The sequence below is a fragment of the Phyllobates terribilis genome, unplaced genomic scaffold, assembly GCF_046119375.1.
Source record: "Phyllobates terribilis strain yellow unplaced genomic scaffold, ASM4611937v1 Scaffold_124__1_contigs__length_5142088, whole genome shotgun sequence".
NCBI lineage: Eukaryota > Metazoa > Chordata > Amphibia > Anura > Dendrobatidae > Phyllobates > Phyllobates terribilis.
In genome coordinates, this window is record NW_027362884.1 from 3,283,723 (window position 1) to 3,301,182 (window position 17,460).

At 46.0% G+C, this 17,460-nt stretch overlaps 11 non-coding genes and 3 pseudogenes across 11 annotated transcripts; all 14 read right to left on the reverse strand.

Moving 5' to 3' along the window:
• Nucleotides 1–484: 484 nt before the first annotated feature.
• LOC141203341 (U2 spliceosomal RNA) lies at nucleotides 485–576 on the reverse strand (annotated as a pseudogene).
• A 1,115-nt stretch (nucleotides 577–1,691) lies between these two features.
• LOC141203714 (U2 spliceosomal RNA) lies at nucleotides 1,692–1,882 on the reverse strand. Its single transcript, XR_012274742.1, has one exon. It is a non-coding gene; the product is annotated as a U2 spliceosomal RNA (small nuclear RNA).
• A 1,112-nt stretch (nucleotides 1,883–2,994) lies between these two features.
• LOC141203725 (U2 spliceosomal RNA) lies at nucleotides 2,995–3,185 on the reverse strand. The gene has a single exon (XR_012274753.1). It is a non-coding gene; the product is annotated as a U2 spliceosomal RNA (small nuclear RNA).
• Nucleotides 3,186–4,300: 1,115 nt separating this feature from the next.
• LOC141203737 (U2 spliceosomal RNA) lies at nucleotides 4,301–4,491 on the reverse strand. The gene has a single exon (XR_012274764.1). It is a non-coding gene; the product is annotated as a U2 spliceosomal RNA (small nuclear RNA).
• A 1,115-nt stretch (nucleotides 4,492–5,606) lies between these two features.
• LOC141203288 (U2 spliceosomal RNA) lies at nucleotides 5,607–5,789 on the reverse strand. The gene has a single exon (XR_012274398.1). It is a non-coding gene; the product is annotated as a U2 spliceosomal RNA (small nuclear RNA).
• A 799-nt stretch (nucleotides 5,790–6,588) lies between these two features.
• LOC141203342 (U2 spliceosomal RNA) lies at nucleotides 6,589–6,680 on the reverse strand (annotated as a pseudogene).
• Nucleotides 6,681–7,795: 1,115 nt separating this feature from the next.
• On the reverse strand, nucleotides 7,796–7,986 carry LOC141203748 (U2 spliceosomal RNA). The gene has a single exon (XR_012274775.1). It is a non-coding gene; the product is annotated as a U2 spliceosomal RNA (small nuclear RNA).
• A 1,115-nt stretch (nucleotides 7,987–9,101) lies between these two features.
• On the reverse strand, nucleotides 9,102–9,292 carry LOC141203759 (U2 spliceosomal RNA). Its single transcript, XR_012274786.1, has one exon. It is a non-coding gene; the product is annotated as a U2 spliceosomal RNA (small nuclear RNA).
• Nucleotides 9,293–10,407: 1,115 nt separating this feature from the next.
• LOC141203771 (U2 spliceosomal RNA) lies at nucleotides 10,408–10,598 on the reverse strand. Its single transcript, XR_012274798.1, has one exon. It is a non-coding gene; the product is annotated as a U2 spliceosomal RNA (small nuclear RNA).
• A 1,115-nt stretch (nucleotides 10,599–11,713) lies between these two features.
• On the reverse strand, nucleotides 11,714–11,896 carry LOC141203289 (U2 spliceosomal RNA). Its single transcript, XR_012274399.1, has one exon. It is a non-coding gene; the product is annotated as a U2 spliceosomal RNA (small nuclear RNA).
• Nucleotides 11,897–12,695: 799 nt separating this feature from the next.
• On the reverse strand, nucleotides 12,696–12,787 carry LOC141203343 (U2 spliceosomal RNA; annotated as a pseudogene).
• Nucleotides 12,788–13,902: 1,115 nt separating this feature from the next.
• Nucleotides 13,903–14,093, reverse strand: LOC141203783 (U2 spliceosomal RNA). The gene has a single exon (XR_012274809.1). It is a non-coding gene; the product is annotated as a U2 spliceosomal RNA (small nuclear RNA).
• A 1,115-nt stretch (nucleotides 14,094–15,208) lies between these two features.
• On the reverse strand, nucleotides 15,209–15,399 carry LOC141203795 (U2 spliceosomal RNA). Its single transcript, XR_012274820.1, has one exon. It is a non-coding gene; the product is annotated as a U2 spliceosomal RNA (small nuclear RNA).
• A 1,115-nt stretch (nucleotides 15,400–16,514) lies between these two features.
• On the reverse strand, nucleotides 16,515–16,705 carry LOC141203806 (U2 spliceosomal RNA). The gene has a single exon (XR_012274831.1). It is a non-coding gene; the product is annotated as a U2 spliceosomal RNA (small nuclear RNA).
• Nucleotides 16,706–17,460: the final 755 nt, after the last annotated feature.

The following is a 17,460-nucleotide window of genomic DNA, read 5'->3' on the forward strand; positions in this document are numbered from 1 at the left end:
GCCAGGGGGGTTCAGGGGGGAGCGGAACCTGATGGCCACACACTCCCCCCCTAGACCTGCCAAGAGAGGAACCCGTAAGGGAACCGCATCCCGACAAAATCCTAGTAGGACGTGACACACGTGAATAAGTGGACACACAGTGACAAAGACATTAAATAAATAGTGAAGGTTTCACAGTATAATACTGCCCAGACCTTCGACCGGGAATTGAAAAATTCCCCATCCTAAGGCCAGAAGGCCCGGAATAAGGGTGTGTGCGAAGAAAGAAAATTTGAAGTGCTTGTGCAAATGTGCCATAAACTCAAGTGGGGTTCCCAATCCCAGTGAGTTAAGGCACCCCAGGGTCACCACTCCTGGGGCACTTCACACTTCGGGCTTTCGATCTTCCCCGGCCCAATGGCGTCGATCCTGGGGGGCCATGCTTTCCACCAGATGACTATATTAGCCACCTGGCGTACTAACAAGCGCCTAAACCCCAGTGTGCATAATGTATCAATCTACTAGGGCGGCCAACATCCAAAACCGCCTTTTCGAAAGATACTACACTTGATCTTAGCCAAAAGGCCGAGAAGCGATAACCAGAATTGGTTTCAAACTACGGAGCCACCCAAGGATCCTGAAAAGTCCATTTGTGGAGATGAGCTCCTGGACTCCCGTTAAGAAGACATGTTGTCAACCTCTAGATCCCTTACATGCCTGCACTTTTCGGCTTGCTGCTGCTGCAATCCACGCGTTTTAGATCTGCATAACTCCACCTCTTTAAACACAGCACCTTCACCCCCTGCTGTTCCCACCCGCCTCAACACCGTTGGAAGGGAGGAGAACCAATTAAGGCGGGGGGTGGGGTGGAACGAGCAGCTGTCTACCCTTAGCAGGAGGGCTCCTGATTACATACCTCTCCTGCTGCTGCTGCTGCTGGCTGTCCAGCAGCAGACTGAAGGTGGCTGCTGCTGTGCACAGGTATATAAAGGCTCAGAGCCTATTATGACACGCGCAGCCAGCGTTCCATTGCCACATTCCATCTACTGCAGGCAGGATACCTGGCTGGCTGAATGTCGCTGAGAAGCTCACAGAGACCGCCATAAGCAACAGTTTAACAGAATGCCACAGACTAATCAACCAAACTTTTTGGGTTGGGTTCTCTTTTATAGTCTGCAGGCATTAAATGAAAGAAGTCAGTGTTCCAGCAGAAGGAGACAACGTTTCAGAAAAGGCATTGTAGCAAACCAAAAAAGAAATTTTAAGCGCAGCAGAGTAACCAGCGCACATACCTGTTAGCTCAGGTGAGTTTAAAAGGCTGCTGTTGATAACAAGGGCATTTGCTAAATAGATGGTGTGTGTGCAACAATATACTGAAAGGTCAATTATATTGTGCAGCTTATCTCACCACCTGTAGTTATTTAGGTGAAAGCTCCAAAATGCTTGCCTAATATGTCTGTTTATCCAAAAGGAAGTAAAAAGGGAGAGCTAGAAAGATAGCATTGCATCACATTACATGGCAATGCAATGCACAGTTGCTGAAGTTGAACCAAAATGAGCTTGTAATCTGGCTTCTGCAACTTTGAACATGAAAAATCCAATGAGGAGAAGAAAAGCAAAGCCAAAGAGTCCATCCCAAAATCCGACAAACAAGCAAAATGAACAAAAAACATTGAATTCAATTCTTTCTGATTTTAGAAACTGCATTAAAGAAGGGGTGCACCGGTCCTGGAGATACTGCAATACCAGGTCAATGCGTGGAGTGGACAGAGCAAGCTCTTTTTCCATCTCCCTGTTCTAAAAATCCATTTAATATATGGTCCCCAGATAGGGGACGTATCAGATATTAAACTGATAAGAACAGATACTACACTTGATCTTAGCCAAAAGGCCGAGAAGCGATAACCAGAATTGGTTTCAAACTACGGAGCCACCCAAGGATCCTGAAAAGTCCATTTGTGGAGATGAGCTCCTGGACTCCCGTTAAGAAGACATGTTGTCAACCTCTAGATCCCTTACATGCCTGCACTTTTCGGCTTGCTGCTGCTGCAATCCACGCGTTTTAGATCTGCATAACTCCACCTCTTTAAACACAGCACCTTCACCCCCTGCTGTTCCCACCCGCCTCAACACCGTTGGAAGGGAGGAGAACCAATTAAGGCGGGGGGTGGGGTGGAACGAGCAGCTGTCTACCCTTAGCAGGAGGGCTCCTGATTACATACCTCTCCTGCTGCTGCTGCTGCTGGCTGTCCAGCAGCAGACTGAAGGTGGCTGCTGCTGTGCACAGGTATATAAAGGCTCAGAGCCTATTATGACACGCGCAGCCAGCGTTCCATTGCCACATTCCATCTACTGCAGGCAGGATACCTGGCTGGCTGAATGTCGCTGAGAAGCTCACAGAGACCGCCATAAGCAACAGTTTAACAGAATGCCACAGACTAATCAACCAAACTTTTTGGGTTGGGTTCTCTTTTATAGTCTGCAGGCATTAAATGAAAGAAGTCAGTGTTCCAGCAGGAGACAACGTTTCAGAAAAGGCATTGTAGCAAACCAAAAAAGAAATTTTAAGCGCAGCAGAGTAACCAGCGCACATACCTGTTAGCTCAGGTGAGTTTAAAAGGCTGCTGTTGATAACAAGGGCATTTGCTAAATAGATGGTGTGTGTGCAACAATATACTGAAAGGTCAATTATATTGTGCAGCTTATCTCACCACCTGTAGTTATTTAGGTGAAAGCTCCAAAATGCTTGCCTAATATGTCTGTTTATCCAAAAGGAAGTAAAAAGGGAGAGCTAGAAAGATAGCATTGCATCACATTACATGGCAATGCAATGCACAGTTGCTGAAGTTGAACCAAAATGAGCTTGTAATCTGGCTTCTGCAACTTTGAACATGAAAAATCCAATGAGGAGAAGAAAAGCAAAGCCAAAGAGACCATCCCAAAATCCGACAAACAAGCAAAATGAACAAAAATCATTGAATTCAATTCTTTCTGATTTTAGAAACTGCATTAAAGAAGGGGTGCACCGGTCCTGGAGATACTGCAATACCAGGTCAATGCGTGGAGTGGACAGAGCAAGCTCTTTTTCCATCTCCCTGTTCTAAAAATCCATTTAATATATGGTCCCCAGATAGGGGACGTATCAGATATTAAACTGATAAGAACAGATACTACACTTGATCTTAGCCAAAAGGCCGAGAAGCGATAACCAGAATTGGTTTCAAACTACGGAGCCACCCAAGGATCCTGAAAAGTCCATTTGTGGAGATGAGCTCCTGGACTCCCGTTAAGAAGACATGTTGTCAACCTCTAGATCCCTTACATGCCTGCACTTTTTGGCTTGCTGCTGCTGCAATCCACGCGTTTTAGATCTGCATAACTCCACCTCTTTAAACACAGCACCTTCACCCCCTGCTGTTCCCACCCGCCTCAACACCGTTGGAAGGGAGGAGAACCAATTAAGGCGGGGGGTGGGGTGGAACGAGCAGCTGTCTACCCTTAGCAGGAGGGCTCCTGATTACATACCTCTCCTGCTGCTGCTGCTGCTGGCTGTCCAGCAGCAGACTGAAGGTGGCTGCTGCTGTGCACAGGTATATAAAGGCTCAGAGCCTATTATGACACGCGCAGCCAGCGTTCCATTGCCACATTCCATCTACTGCAGGCAGGATACCTGGCTGGCTGAATGTCGCTGAGAAGCTCACAGAGACCGCCATAAGCAACAGTTTAACAGAATGCCACAGACTAATCAACCAAACTTTTTGGGTTGGGTTCTCTTTTATAGTCTGCAGGCATTAAATGAAAGAAGTCAGTGTTCCAGCAGAAGGAGACAACGTTTCAGAAAAGGCATTGTAGCAAACCAAAAAAGAAATTTTAAGCGCAGCAGAGTAACCAGCGCACATACCTGTTAGCTCAGGTGAGTTTAAAAGGCTGCTGTTGATAACAAGGGCATTTGCTAAATAGATGGTGTGTGTGCAACAATATACTGAAAGGTCAATTATATTGTGCAGCTTATCTCACCACCTGTAGTTATTTAGGTGAAAGCTCCAAAATGCTTGCCTAATATTTCTGTTTATCCAAAAGGAAGTAAAAAGGGAGAGCTAGAAAGATAGCATTGCATCACATTACATGGCAATGCAATGCACAGTTGCTGAAGTTGAACCAAAATGAGCTTGTAATCTGGCTTCTGCAACTTTGAACATGAAAAATCCAATGAGGAGAAGAAAAGCAAAGCCAAAGAGTCCATCCCAAAATCCGACAAACAAGCAAAATGAACAAAAAACATTGAATTCAATTCTTTCTGATTTTAGAAACTGCATTAAAGAAGGGGTGCACCGGTCCTGGAGATACTGCAATACCAGGTCAATGCGTGGAGTGGACAGAGCAAGCTCTTTTTCCATCTCCCTGTTCTAAAAATCCATTTAATATATGGTCCCCAGATAGGGGACGTATCAGATATTAAACTGATAAGAACAGATACTACACTTGATCTTAGCCAAAAGGCCGAGAAGCGATAACCAGAATTGGTTTCAAACTACGGAGCCACCCAAGGATCCTGAAAAGTCCATTTGTGGAGATGAGCTCCTGGACTCCCGTTAAGAAGACATGTTGTCAACCTCTAGATCCCTTACATGCCTGCACTTTTCGGCTTGCTGCTGCTGCAATCCACGCGTTTTAGATCTGCATAACTCCACCTCTTTAAACACAGCACCTTCACCCCCTGCTGTTCCCACCCGCCTCAACACCGTTGGAAGGGAGGAGAACCAATTAAGGCGGGGGGTGGGGTGGAACGAGCAGCTGTCTACCCTTAGCAGGAGGGCTCCTGATTACATACCTCTCCTGCTGCTGCTGCTGCTGGCTGTCCAGCAGCAGACTGAAGGTGGCTGCTGCTGTGCACAGGTATATAAAGGCTCAGAGCCTATTATGACACGCGCAGCCAGCGTTCCATTGCCACATTCCATCTACTGCAGGCAGGATACCTGGCTGGCTGAATGTCGCTGAGAAGCTCACAGAGACCGCCATAAGCAACAGTTTAACAGAATGCCACAGACTAATCAACCAAACTTTTTGGGTTGGGTTCTCTTTTATAGTCTGCAGGCATTAAATGAAAGAAGTCAGTGTTCCAGCAGAAGGAGACAACGTTTCAGAAAAGGCATTGTAGCAAACCAAAAAAGAAATTTTAAGCGCAGCAGAGTAACCAGCGCACATACCTGTTAGCTCAGGTGAGTTTAAAAGGCTGCTGTTGATAACAAGGGCATTTGCTAAATAGATGGTGTGTGTGCAACAATATACTGAAAGGTCAATTATATTGTGCAGCTTATCTCACCACCTGTAGTTATTTAGGTGAAAGCTCCAAAATGCTTGCCTAATATGTCTGTTTATCCAAAAGGAAGTAAAAAGGGAGAGCTAGAAAGATAGCATTGCATCACATTACATGGCAATGCAATGCACAGTTGCTGAAGTTGAACCAAAATGAGCTTGTAATCTGGCTTCTGCAACTTTGAACATGAAAAATCCAATGAGGAGAAGAAAAGCAAAGCCAAAGAGTCCATCCCAAAATCCGACAAACAAGCAAAATGAACAAAAAACATTGAATTCAATTCTTTCTGATTTTAGAAACTGCATTAAAGAAGGGGTGCACCGGTCCTGGAGATACTGCAATACCAGGTCAATGCGTGGAGTGGACAGAGCAAGCTCTTTTTCCATCTCCCTGTTCTAAAAATCCATTTATTATATGGTCCCCAGATAGGGGACGTATCAGATATTAAACTGATAAGAACAGATTTTTTTTTTTTTTTTATCGAAAGCCCGAATTCGTGTACAAAACCCGAGTGCGCTTAAAAAAGTGACAAGTGCCACAAAAAAAAGTGCACTAGGATGCTGGTCTTCTTGAAACCCTCTCCAAAAGGAGAAGGGTCCCCCAAACCATTCCCCGTCCCTCCGAGCCAGAAGGCCACAACGAGGAACAGGGACAAATAGCCACCTCCAGCCGGAGCCAGAGGCGACCCAATCTTACCCCCAATACCTGCCCGAGTTCTCACCCGAGCAAGGCACTGGGAGCCAAAGACTGTGCTCCCCTCCCGGAAGAGGGGAGCCAACAACGCTCTCCTCCCGAAAGAGGAGAGCCAGTGGGGTTCAGGGGGGAGCGGAACCTGATGGCCACACACTCCCCCCCTAGACCTGCCAAGAGAGGAACCCGTAAGGGAACCGCATCCCGACAAAATCCTAGTAAGGACGTGGACACACGTGAAAAAGTGGACACACAGTGACAAAAAAAAATTAAATAAATAGTGAAGGTTTCACAGTATAATACTGCCCGGACCTTCGACCGGGAATTGAAAAATTCCCCATCCTAAGGCCAGAAGGCCCGGAATAAGGGTGTGTGTGAAGAAAGAAATATTGAAGTGCTAGTGCAAATGTGCCATAAACTCAAGTGGGGTTCCCAATCCCAGTGAGTTAAGGCACCCCAGGGTCACCACTCCTGGGGCACTTCACACTTCGGGCTTTCGATCTTCCCCGGCCCAATGGCGTCGATCCTGGGGGGCCATGCTTTCCACCAGATGACTATATTAGCCACCTGGCGTACTAACAAGCGCCTAAACCCCAGTGTGCATAATGTATCAATCTACTAGGGCGGCCAACATCCAAAACCGCCTTTTCGAAAGATACTACACTTGATCTTAGCCAAAAGGCCGAGAAGCGATAACCAGAATTGGTTTCAAACTACGGAGCCACCCAAGGATCCTGAAAAGTCCATTTGTGGAGATGAGCTCCTGGACTCCCGTTAAGAAGACATGTTGTCAACCTCTAGATCCCTTACATGCCTGCACTTTTCGGCTTGCTGCTGCTGCAATCCACGCGTTTTAGATCTGCATAACTCCACCTCTTTAAACACAGCACCTTCACCCCCTGCTGTTCCCACCCGCCTCAACACCGTTGGAAGGGAGGAGAACCAATTAAGGCGGGGGGTGGGGTGGAACGAGCAGCTGTCTACCCTTAGCAGGAGGGCTCCTGATTACATACCTCTCCTGCTGCTGCTGCTGCTGGCTGTCCAGCAGCAGACTGAAGGTGGCTGCTGCTGTGCACAGGTATATAAAGGCTCAGAGCCTATTATGACACGCGCAGCCAGCGTTCCATTGCCACATTCCATCTACTGCAGGCAGGATACCTGGCTGGCTGAATGTCGCTGAGAAGCTCACAGAGACCGCCATAAGCAACAGTTTAACAGAATGCCACAGACTAATCAACCAAACTTTTTGGGTTGGGTTCTCTTTTATAGTCTGCAGGCATTAAATGAAAGAAGTCAGTGTTCCAGCAGAAGGAGACAACGTTTCAGAAAAGGCATTGTAGCAAACCAAAAAAGAAATTTTAAGCGCAGCAGAGTAACCAGCGCACATACCTGTTAGCTCAGGTGAGTTTAAAAGGCTGCTGTTGATAACAAGGGCATTTGCTAAATAGATGGTGTGTGTGCAACAATATACTGAAAGGTCAATTATATTGTGCAGCTTATCTCACCACCTGTAGTTATTTAGGTGAAAGCTCCAAAATGCTTGCCTAATATGTCTGTTTATCCAAAAGGAAGTAAAAAGGGAGAGCTAGAAAGATAGCATTGCATCACATTACATGGCAATGCAATGCACAGTTGCTGAAGTTGAACCAAAATGAGCTTGTAATCTGGCTTCTGCAACTTTGAACATGAAAAATCCAATGAGGAGAAGAAAAGCAAAGCCAAAGAGTCCATCCCAAAATCCGACAAACAAGCAAAATGAACAAAAAACATTGAATTCAATTCTTTCTGATTTTAGAAACTGCATTAAAGAAGGGGTGCACCGGTCCTGGAGATACTGCAATACCAGGTCAATGCGTGGAGTGGACAGAGCAAGCTCTTTTTCCATCTCCCTGTTCTAAAAATCCATTTAATATATGGTCCCCAGATAGGGGACGTATCAGATATTAAACTGATAAGAACAGATACTACACTTGATCTTAGCCAAAAGGCCGAGAAGCGATAACCAGAATTGGTTTCAAACTACGGAGCCACCCAAGGATCCTGAAAAGTCCATTTGTGGAGATGAGCTCCTGGACTCCCGTTAAGAAGACATGTTGTCAACCTCTAGATCCCTTACATGCCTGCACTTTTCGGCTTGCTGCTGCTGCAATCCACGCGTTTTAGATCTGCATAACTCCACCTCTTTAAACACAGCACCTTCACCCCCTGCTGTTCCCACCCGCCTCAACACCGTTGGAAGGGAGGAGAACCAATTAAGGCGGGGGGTGGGGTGGAACGAGCAGCTGTCTATCCTTAGCAGGAGGGCTCCTGATTACATACCTCTCCTGCTGCTGCTGCTGCTGGCTGTCCAGCAGCAGACTGAAGGTGGCTGCTGCTGTGCACAGGTATATAAAGGCTCAGAGCCTATTATGACACGCGCAGCCAGCGTTCCATTGCCACATTCCATCTACTGCAGGCAGGATACCTGGCTGGCTGAATGTCGCTGAGAAGCTCACAGAGACCGCCATAAGCAACAGTTTAACAGAATGCCACAGACTAATCAACCAAACTTTTTGGGTTGGGTTCTCTTTTATAGTCTGCAGGCATTAAATGAAAGAAGTCAGTGTTCCAGCAGAAGGAGACAACGTTTCAGAAAAGGCATTGTAGCAAACCAAAAAAGAAATTTTAAGCGCAGCAGAGTAACCAGCGCACATACCTGTTAGCTCAGGTGAGTTTAAAAGGCTGCTGTTGATAACAAGGGCATTTGCTAAATAGATGGTGTGTGTGCAACAATATACTGAAAGGTCAATTATATTGTGCAGCTTATCTCACCACCTGTAGTTATTTAGGTGAAAGCTCCAAAATGCTTGCCTAATATGTCTGTTTATCCAAAAGGAAGTAAAAAGGGAGAGCTAGAAAGATAGCATTGCATCACATTACATGGCAATGCAATGCACAGTTGCTGAAGTTGAACCAAAATGAGCTTGTAATCTGGCTTCTGCAACTTTGAACATGAAAAATCCAATGAGGAGAAGAAAAGCAAAGCCAAAGAGTCCATCCCAAAATCCGACAAACAAGCAAAATGAACAAAAAACATTGAATTCAATTCTTTCTGATTTTAGAAACTGCATTAAAGAAGGGGTGCACCGGTCCTGGAGATACTGCAATACCAGGTCAATGCGTGGAGTGGACAGAGCAAGCTCTTTTTCCATCTCCCTGTTCTAAAAATCCATTTAATATATGGTCCCCAGATAGGGGACGTATCAGATATTAAACTGATAAGAACAGATACTACACTTGATCTTAGCCAAAAGGCCGAGAAGCGATAACCAGAATTGGTTTCAAACTACGGAGCCACCCAAGGATCCTGAAAAGTCCATTTGTGGAGATGAGCTCCTGGACTCCCGTTAAGAAGACATGTTGTCAACCTCTAGATCCCTTACATGCCTGCACTTTTCGGCTTGCTGCTGCTGCAATCCACGCGTTTTAGATCTGCATAACTCCACCTCTTTAAACACAGCACCTTCACCCCCTGCTGTTCCCACCCGCCTCAACACCGTTGGAAGGGAGGAGAACCAATTAAGGCGGGGGGTGGGGTGGAACGAGCAGCTGTCTACCCTTAGCAGGAGGGCTCCTGATTACATACCTCTCCTGCTGCTGCTGCTGCTGGCTGTCCAGCAGCAGACTGAAGGTGGCTGCTGCTGTGCACAGGTATATAAAGGCTCAGAGCCTATTATGACACGCGCAGCCAGCGTTCCATTGCCACATTCCATCTACTGCAGGCAGGATACCTGGCTGGCTGAATGTCGCTGAGAAGCTCACAGAGACCGCCATAAGCAACAGTTTAACAGAATGCCACAGACTAATCAACCAAACTTTTTGGGTTGGGTTCTCTTTTATAGTCTGCAGGCATTAAATGAAAGAAGTCAGTGTTCCAGCAGAAGGAGACAACGTTTCAGAAAAGGCATTGTAGCAAACCAAAAAAGAAATTTTAAGCGCAGCAGAGTAACCAGCGCACATACCTGTTAGCTCAGGTGAGTTTAAAAGGCTGCTGTTGATAACAAGGGCATTTGCTAAATAGATGGTGTGTGTGCAACAATATACTGAAAGGTCAATTATATTGTGCAGCTTATCTCACCACCTGTAGTTATTTAGGTGAAAGCTCCAAAATGCTTGCCTAATATGTCTGTTTATCCAAAAGGAAGTAAAAAGGGAGAGCTAGAAAGATAGCATTGCATCACATTACATGGCAATGCAATGCACAGTTGCTGAAGTTGAACCAAAATGAGCTTGTAATCTGGCTTCTGCAACTTTGAACATGAAAAATCCAATGAGGAGAAGAAAAGCAAAGCCAAAGAGTCCATCCCAAAATCCGACAAACAAGCAAAATGAACAAAAAACATTGAATTCAATTCTTTCTGATTTTAGAAACTGCATTAAAGAAGGGGTGCACCGGTCCTGGAGATACTGCAATACCAGGTCAATGCGTGGAGTGGACAGAGCAAGCTCTTTTTCCATCTCCCTGTTCTAAAAATCCATTTAATATATGGTCCCCAGATAGGGGACGTATCAGATATTAAACTGATAAGAACAGATACTACACTTGATCTTAGCCAAAAGGCCGAGAAGCGATAACCAGAATTGGTTTCAAACTACGGAGCCACCCAAGGATCCTGAAAAGTCCATTTGTGGAGATGAGCTCCTGGACTCCCGTTAAGAAGACATGTTGTCAACCTCTAGATCCCTTACATGCCTGCACTTTTCGGCTTGCTGCTGCTGCAATCCACGCGTTTTAGATCTGCATAACTCCACCTCTTTAAACACAGCACCTTCACCCCCTGCTGTTCCCACCCGCCTCAACACCGTTGGAAGGGAGGAGAACCAATTAAGGCGGGGGGTGGGGTGGAACGAGCAGCTGTCTACCCTTAGCAGGAGGGCTCCTGATTACATACCTCTCCTGCTGCTGCTGCTGCTGGCTGTCCAGCAGCAGACTGAAGGTGGCTGCTGCTGTGCACAGGTATATAAAGGCTCAGAGCCTATTATGACACGCGCAGCCAGCGTTCCATTGCCACATTCCATCTACTGCAGGCAGGATACCTGGCTGGCTGAATGTCGCTGAGAAGCTCACAGAGACCGCCATAAGCAACAGTTTAACAGAATGCCACAGACTAATCAACCAAACTTTTTGGGTTGGGTTCTCTTTTATAGTCTGCAGGCATTAAATGAAAGAAGTCAGTGTTCCAGCAGAAGGAGACAACGTTTCAGAAAAGGCATTGTAGCAAACCAAAAAAGAAATTTTAAGCGCAGCAGAGTAACCAGCGCACATACCTGTTAGCTCAGGTGAGTTTAAAAGGCTGCTGTTGATAACAAGGGCATTTGCTAAATAGATGGTGTGTGTGCAACAATATACTGAAAGGTCAATTATATTGTGCAGCTTATCTCACCACCTGTAGTTATTTAGGTGAAAGCTCCAAAATGCTTGCCTAATATGTCTGTTTATCCAAAAGGAAGTAAAAAGGGAGAGCTAGAAAGATAGCATTGCATCACATTACATGGCAATGCAATGCACAGTTGCTGAAGTTGAACCAAAATGAGCTTGTAATCTGGCTTCTGCAACTTTGAACATGAAAAATCCAATGAGGAGAAGAAAAGCAAAGCCAAAGAGTCCATCCCAAAATCCGACAAACAAGCAAAATGAACAAAAAACATTGAATTCAATTCTTTCTGATTTTAGAAACTGCATTAAAGAAGGGGTGCACCGGTCCTGGAGATACTGCAATACCAGGTCAATGCGTGGAGTGGACAGAGCAAGCTCTTTTTCCATCTCCCTGTTCTAAAAATCCATTTATTATATGGTCCCCAGATAGGGGACGTATCAGATATTAAACTGATAAGAACAGATTTTTTTTTTTTTTTTATCGAAAGCCCGAATTCGTGTACAAAACCCGAGTGCGCTTAAAAAAGTGACAAGTGCCACAAAAAAAAGTGCACTAGGATGCTGGTCTTCTTGAAACCCTCTCCAAAAGGAGAAGGGTCCCCCAAACCATTCCCCGTCCCTCCGAGCCAGAAGGCCACAACGAGGAACAGGGACAAATAGCCACCTCCAGCCGGAGCCAGAGGCGACCCAATCTTACCCCCAATACCTGCCCGAGTTCTCACCCGAGCAAGGCACTGGGAGCCAAAGACTGTGCTCCCCTCCCGGAAGAGGGGAGCCAACAACGCTCTCCTCCCGAAAGAGGAGAGCCAGTGGGGTTCAGGGGGGAGCGGAACCTGATGGCCACACACTCCCCCCCTAGACCTGCCAAGAGAGGAACCCGTAAGGGAACCGCATCCCGACAAAATCCTAGTAAGGACGTGGACACACGTGAAAAAGTGGACACACAGTGACAAAAAAAAATTAAATAAATAGTGAAGGTTTCACAGTATAATACTGCCCGGACCTTCGACCGGGAATTGAAAAATTCCCCATCCTAAGGCCAGAAGGCCCGGAATAAGGGTGTGTGTGAAGAAAGAAATATTGAAGTGCTAGTGCAAATGTGCCATAAACTCAAGTGGGGTTCCCAATCCCAGTGAGTTAAGGCACCCCAGGGTCACCACTCCTGGGGCACTTCACACTTCGGGCTTTCGATCTTCCCCGGCCCAATGGCGTCGATCCTGGGGGGCCATGCTTTCCACCAGATGACTATATTAGCCACCTGGCGTACTAACAAGCGCCTAAACCCCAGTGTGCATAATGTATCAATCTACTAGGGCGGCCAACATCCAAAACCGCCTTTTCGAAAGATACTACACTTGATCTTAGCCAAAAGGCCGAGAAGCGATAACCAGAATTGGTTTCAAACTACGGAGCCACCCAAGGATCCTGAAAAGTCCATTTGTGGAGATGAGCTCCTGGACTCCCGTTAAGAAGACATGTTGTCAACCTCTAGATCCCTTACATGCCTGCACTTTTCGGCTTGCTGCTGCTGCAATCCACGCGTTTTAGATCTGCATAACTCCACCTCTTTAAACACAGCACCTTCACCCCCTGCTGTTCCCACCCGCCTCAACACCGTTGGAAGGGAGGAGAACCAATTAAGGCGGGGGGTGGGGTGGAACGAGCAGCTGTCTACCCTTAGCAGGAGGGCTCCTGATTACATACCTCTCCTGCTGCTGCTGCTGCTGGCTGTCCAGCAGCAGACTGAAGGTGGCTGCTGCTGTGCACAGGTATATAAAGGCTCAGAGCCTATTATGACACGCGCAGCCAGCGTTCCATTGCCACATTCCATCTACTGCAGGCAGGATACCTGGCTGGCTGAATGTCGCTGAGAAGCTCACAGAGACCGCCATAAGCAACAGTTTAACAGAATGCCACAGACTAATCAACCAAACTTTTTGGGTTGGGTTCTCTTTTATAGTCTGCAGGCATTAAATGAAAGAAGTCAGTGTTCCAGCAGAAGGAGACAACGTTTCAGAAAAGGCATTGTAGCAAACCAAAAAAGAAATTTTAAGCGCAGCAGAGTAACCAGCGCACATACCTGTTAGCTCAGGTGAGTTTAAAAGGCTGCTGTTGATAACAAGGGCATTTGCTAAATAGATGGTGTGTGTGCAACAATATACTGAAAGGTCAATTATATTGTGCAGCTTATCTCACCACCTGTAGTTATTTAGGTGAAAGCTCCAAAATGCTTGCCTAATATGTCTGTTTATCCAAAAGGAAGTAAAAAGGGAGAGCTAGAAAGATAGCATTGCATCACATTACATGGCAATGCAATGCACAGTTGCTGAAGTTGAACCAAAATGAGCTTGTAATCTGGCTTCTGCAACTTTGAACATGAAAAATCCAATGAGGAGAAGAAAAGCAAAGCCAAAGAGTCCATCCCAAAATCCGACAAACAAGCAAAATGAACAAAAAACATTGAATTCAATTCTTTCTGATTTTAGAAACTGCATTAAAGAAGGGGTGCACCGGTCCTGGAGATACTGCAATACCAGGTCAATGCGTGGAGTGGACAGAGCAAGCTCTTTTTCCATCTCCCTGTTCTAAAAATCCATTTAATATATGGTCCCCAGATAGGGGACGTATCAGATATTAAACTGATAAGAACAGATACTACACTTGATCTTAGCCAAAAGGCCGAGAAGCGATAACCAGAATTGGTTTCAAACTACGGAGCCACCCAAGGATCCTGAAAAGTCCATTTGTGGAGATGAGCTCCTGGACTCCCGTTAAGAAGACATGTTGTCAACCTCTAGATCCCTTACATGCCTGCACTTTTCGGCTTGCTGCTGCTGCAATCCACGCGTTTTAGATCTGCATAACTCCACCTCTTTAAACACAGCACCTTCACCCCCTGCTGTTCCCACCCGCCTCAACACCGTTGGAAGGGAGGAGAACCAATTAAGGCGGGGGGTGGGGTGGAACGAGCAGCTGTCTACCCTTAGCAGGAGGGCTCCTGATTACATACCTCTCCTGCTGCTGCTGCTGCTGGCTGTCCAGCAGCAGACTGAAGGTGGCTGCTGCTGTGCACAGGTATATAAAGGCTCAGAGCCTATTATGACACGCGCAGCCAGCGTTCCATTGCCACATTCCATCTACTGCAGGCAGGATACCTGGCTGGCTGAATGTCGCTGAGAAGCTCACAGAGACCGCCATAAGCAACAGTTTAACAGAATGCCACAGACTAATCAACCAAACTTTTTGGGTTGGGTTCTCTTTTATAGTCTGCAGGCATTAAATGAAAGAAGTCAGTGTTCCAGCAGAAGGAGACAACGTTTCAGAAAAGGCATTGTAGCAAACCAAAAAAGAAATTTTAAGCGCAGCAGAGTAACCAGCGCACATACCTGTTAGCTCAGGTGAGTTTAAAAGGCTGCTGTTGATAACAAGGGCATTTGCTAAATAGATGGTGTGTGTGCAACAATATACTGAAAGGTCAATTATATTGTGCAGCTTATCTCACCACCTGTAGTTATTTAGGTGAAAGCTCCAAAATGCTTGCCTAATATGTCTGTTTATCCAAAAGGAAGTAAAAAGGGAGAGCTAGAAAGATAGCATTGCATCACATTACATGGCAATGCAATGCACAGTTGCTGAAGTTGAACCAAAATGAGCTTGTAATCTGGCTTCTGCAACTTTGAACATGAAAAATCCAATGAGGAGAAGAAAAGCAAAGCCAAAGAGTCCATCCCAAAATCCGACAAACAAGCAAAATGAACAAAAAACATTGAATTCAATTCTTTCTGATTTTAGAAACTGCATTAAAGAAGGGGTGCACCGGTCCTGGAGATACTGCAATACCAGGTCAATGCGTGGAGTGGACAGAGCAAGCTCTTTTTCCATCTCCCTGTTCTAAAAATCCATTTAATATATGGTCCCCAGATAGGGGACGTATCAGATATTAAACTGATAAGAACAGATACTACACTTGATCTTAGCCAAAAGGCCGAGAAGCGATAACCAGAATTGGTTTCAAACTACGGAGCCACCCAAGGATCCTGAAAAGTCCATTTGTGGAGATGAGCTCCTGGACTCCCGTTAAGAAGACATGTTGTCAACCTCTAGATCCCTTACATGCCTGCACTTTTCGGCTTGCTGCTGCTGCAATCCACGCGTTTTAGATCTGCATAACTCCACCTCTTTAAACACAGCACCTTCACCCCCTGCTGTTCCCACCCGCCTCAACACCGTTGGAAGGGAGGAGAACCAATTAAGGCGGGGGGTGGGGTGGAACGAGCAGCTGTCTACCCTTAGCAGGAGGGCTCCTGATTACATACCTCTCCTGCTGCTGCTGCTGCTGGCTGTCCAGCAGCAGACTGAAGGTGGCTGCTGCTGTGCACAGGTATATAAAGGCTCAGAGCCTATTATGACACGCGCAGCCAGCGTTCCATTGCCACATTCCATCTACTGCAGGCAGGATACCTGGCTGGCTGAATGTCGCTGAGAAGCTCACAGAGACCGCCATAAGCAACAGTTTAACAGAATGCCACAGACTAATCAACCAAACTTTTTGGGTTGGGTTCTCTTTTATAGTCTGCAGGCATTAAATGAAAGAAGTCAGTGTTCCAGCAGAAGGAGACAACGTTTCAGAAAAGGCATTGTAGCAAACCAAAAAAGAAATTTTAAGCACAGCAGAGTAACCAGCGCACATACCTGTTAGCTCAGGTGAGTTTAAAAGGCTGCTGTTGATAACAAGGGCATTTGCTAAATAGATGGTGTGTGTGCAACAATATACTGAAAGGTCAATTATATTGTGCAGCTTATCTCACCACCTGTAGTTATTTAGGTGAAAGCTCCAAAATGCTTGCCTAATATGTCTGTTTATCCAAAAGGAAGTAAAAAGGGAGAGCTAGAAAGATAGCATTGCATCACATTACATGGCAATGCAATGCACAGTTGCTGAAGTTGAACCAAAATGAGCTTGTAATCTGGCTTCTGCAACTTTGAACATGAAAAATCCAATGAGGAGAAGAAAAGCAAAGCCAAAGAGTCCATCCCAAAATCCGACAAACAAGCAAAATGAACAAAAAACATTGAATTCAATTCTTTCTGATTTTAGAAACTGCATTAAAGAAGGGGTGCACCGGTCCTGGAGATACTGCAATACCAGGTCAATGCGTGGAGTGGACAGAGCAAGCTCTTTTTCCATCTCCCTGTTCTAAAAATCCATTTAATATATGGTCCCCAGATAGGGGACGTATCAGATATTAAACTGATAAGAACAGATACTACACTTGATCTTAGCCAAAAGGCCGAGAAGCGATAACCAGAATTGGTTTCAAACTACGGAGCCACCCAAGGATCCTGAAAAGTCCATTTGTGGAGATGAGCTCCTGGACTCCCGTTAAGAAGACATGTTGTCAACCTCTAGATCCCTTACATGCCTGCACTTTTCGGCTTGCTGCTGCTGCAATCCACGCGTTTTAGATCTGCATAACTCCACCTCTTTAAACACAGCACCTTCACCCCCTGCTGTTCCCACCCGCCTCAACACCGTTGGAAGGGAGGAGAACCAATTAAGGCGGGGGGTGGGGTGGAACGAGCAGCTGTCTACCCTTAGCAGGAGGGCTCCTGATTACATACCTCTCCTGCTGCTGCTGCTGCTGGCTGTCCAGCAGCAGACTGAAGGTGGCTGCTGCTGTGCACAGGTATATAAAGGCTCAGAGCCTATTATGACACGCGCAGCCAGCGTTCCATTGCCACATTCCATCTACTGCAGGCAGGATACCTGGCTGGCTGAATGTCGCTGAGAAGCTCACAGAGACCGCCATAAGCAACAGTTTAACAGAATGCCACAGACTAATCAACCAAACTTTTTGGGTTGGGTTCTCTTTTATAGTCTGCAGGCATTAAATGAAAGAAGTCAGTGTTCCAGCAGAAGGAGACAACGTTTCAGAAAAGGCATTGTAGCAAACCAAAAAAGAAATTTTAAGCGCAGCAGAGTAACCAGCGCACATACCTGTTAGCTCAGGTGAGTTTAAAAGGCTGCTGTTGATAACAAGGGCATTTGCTAAATAGA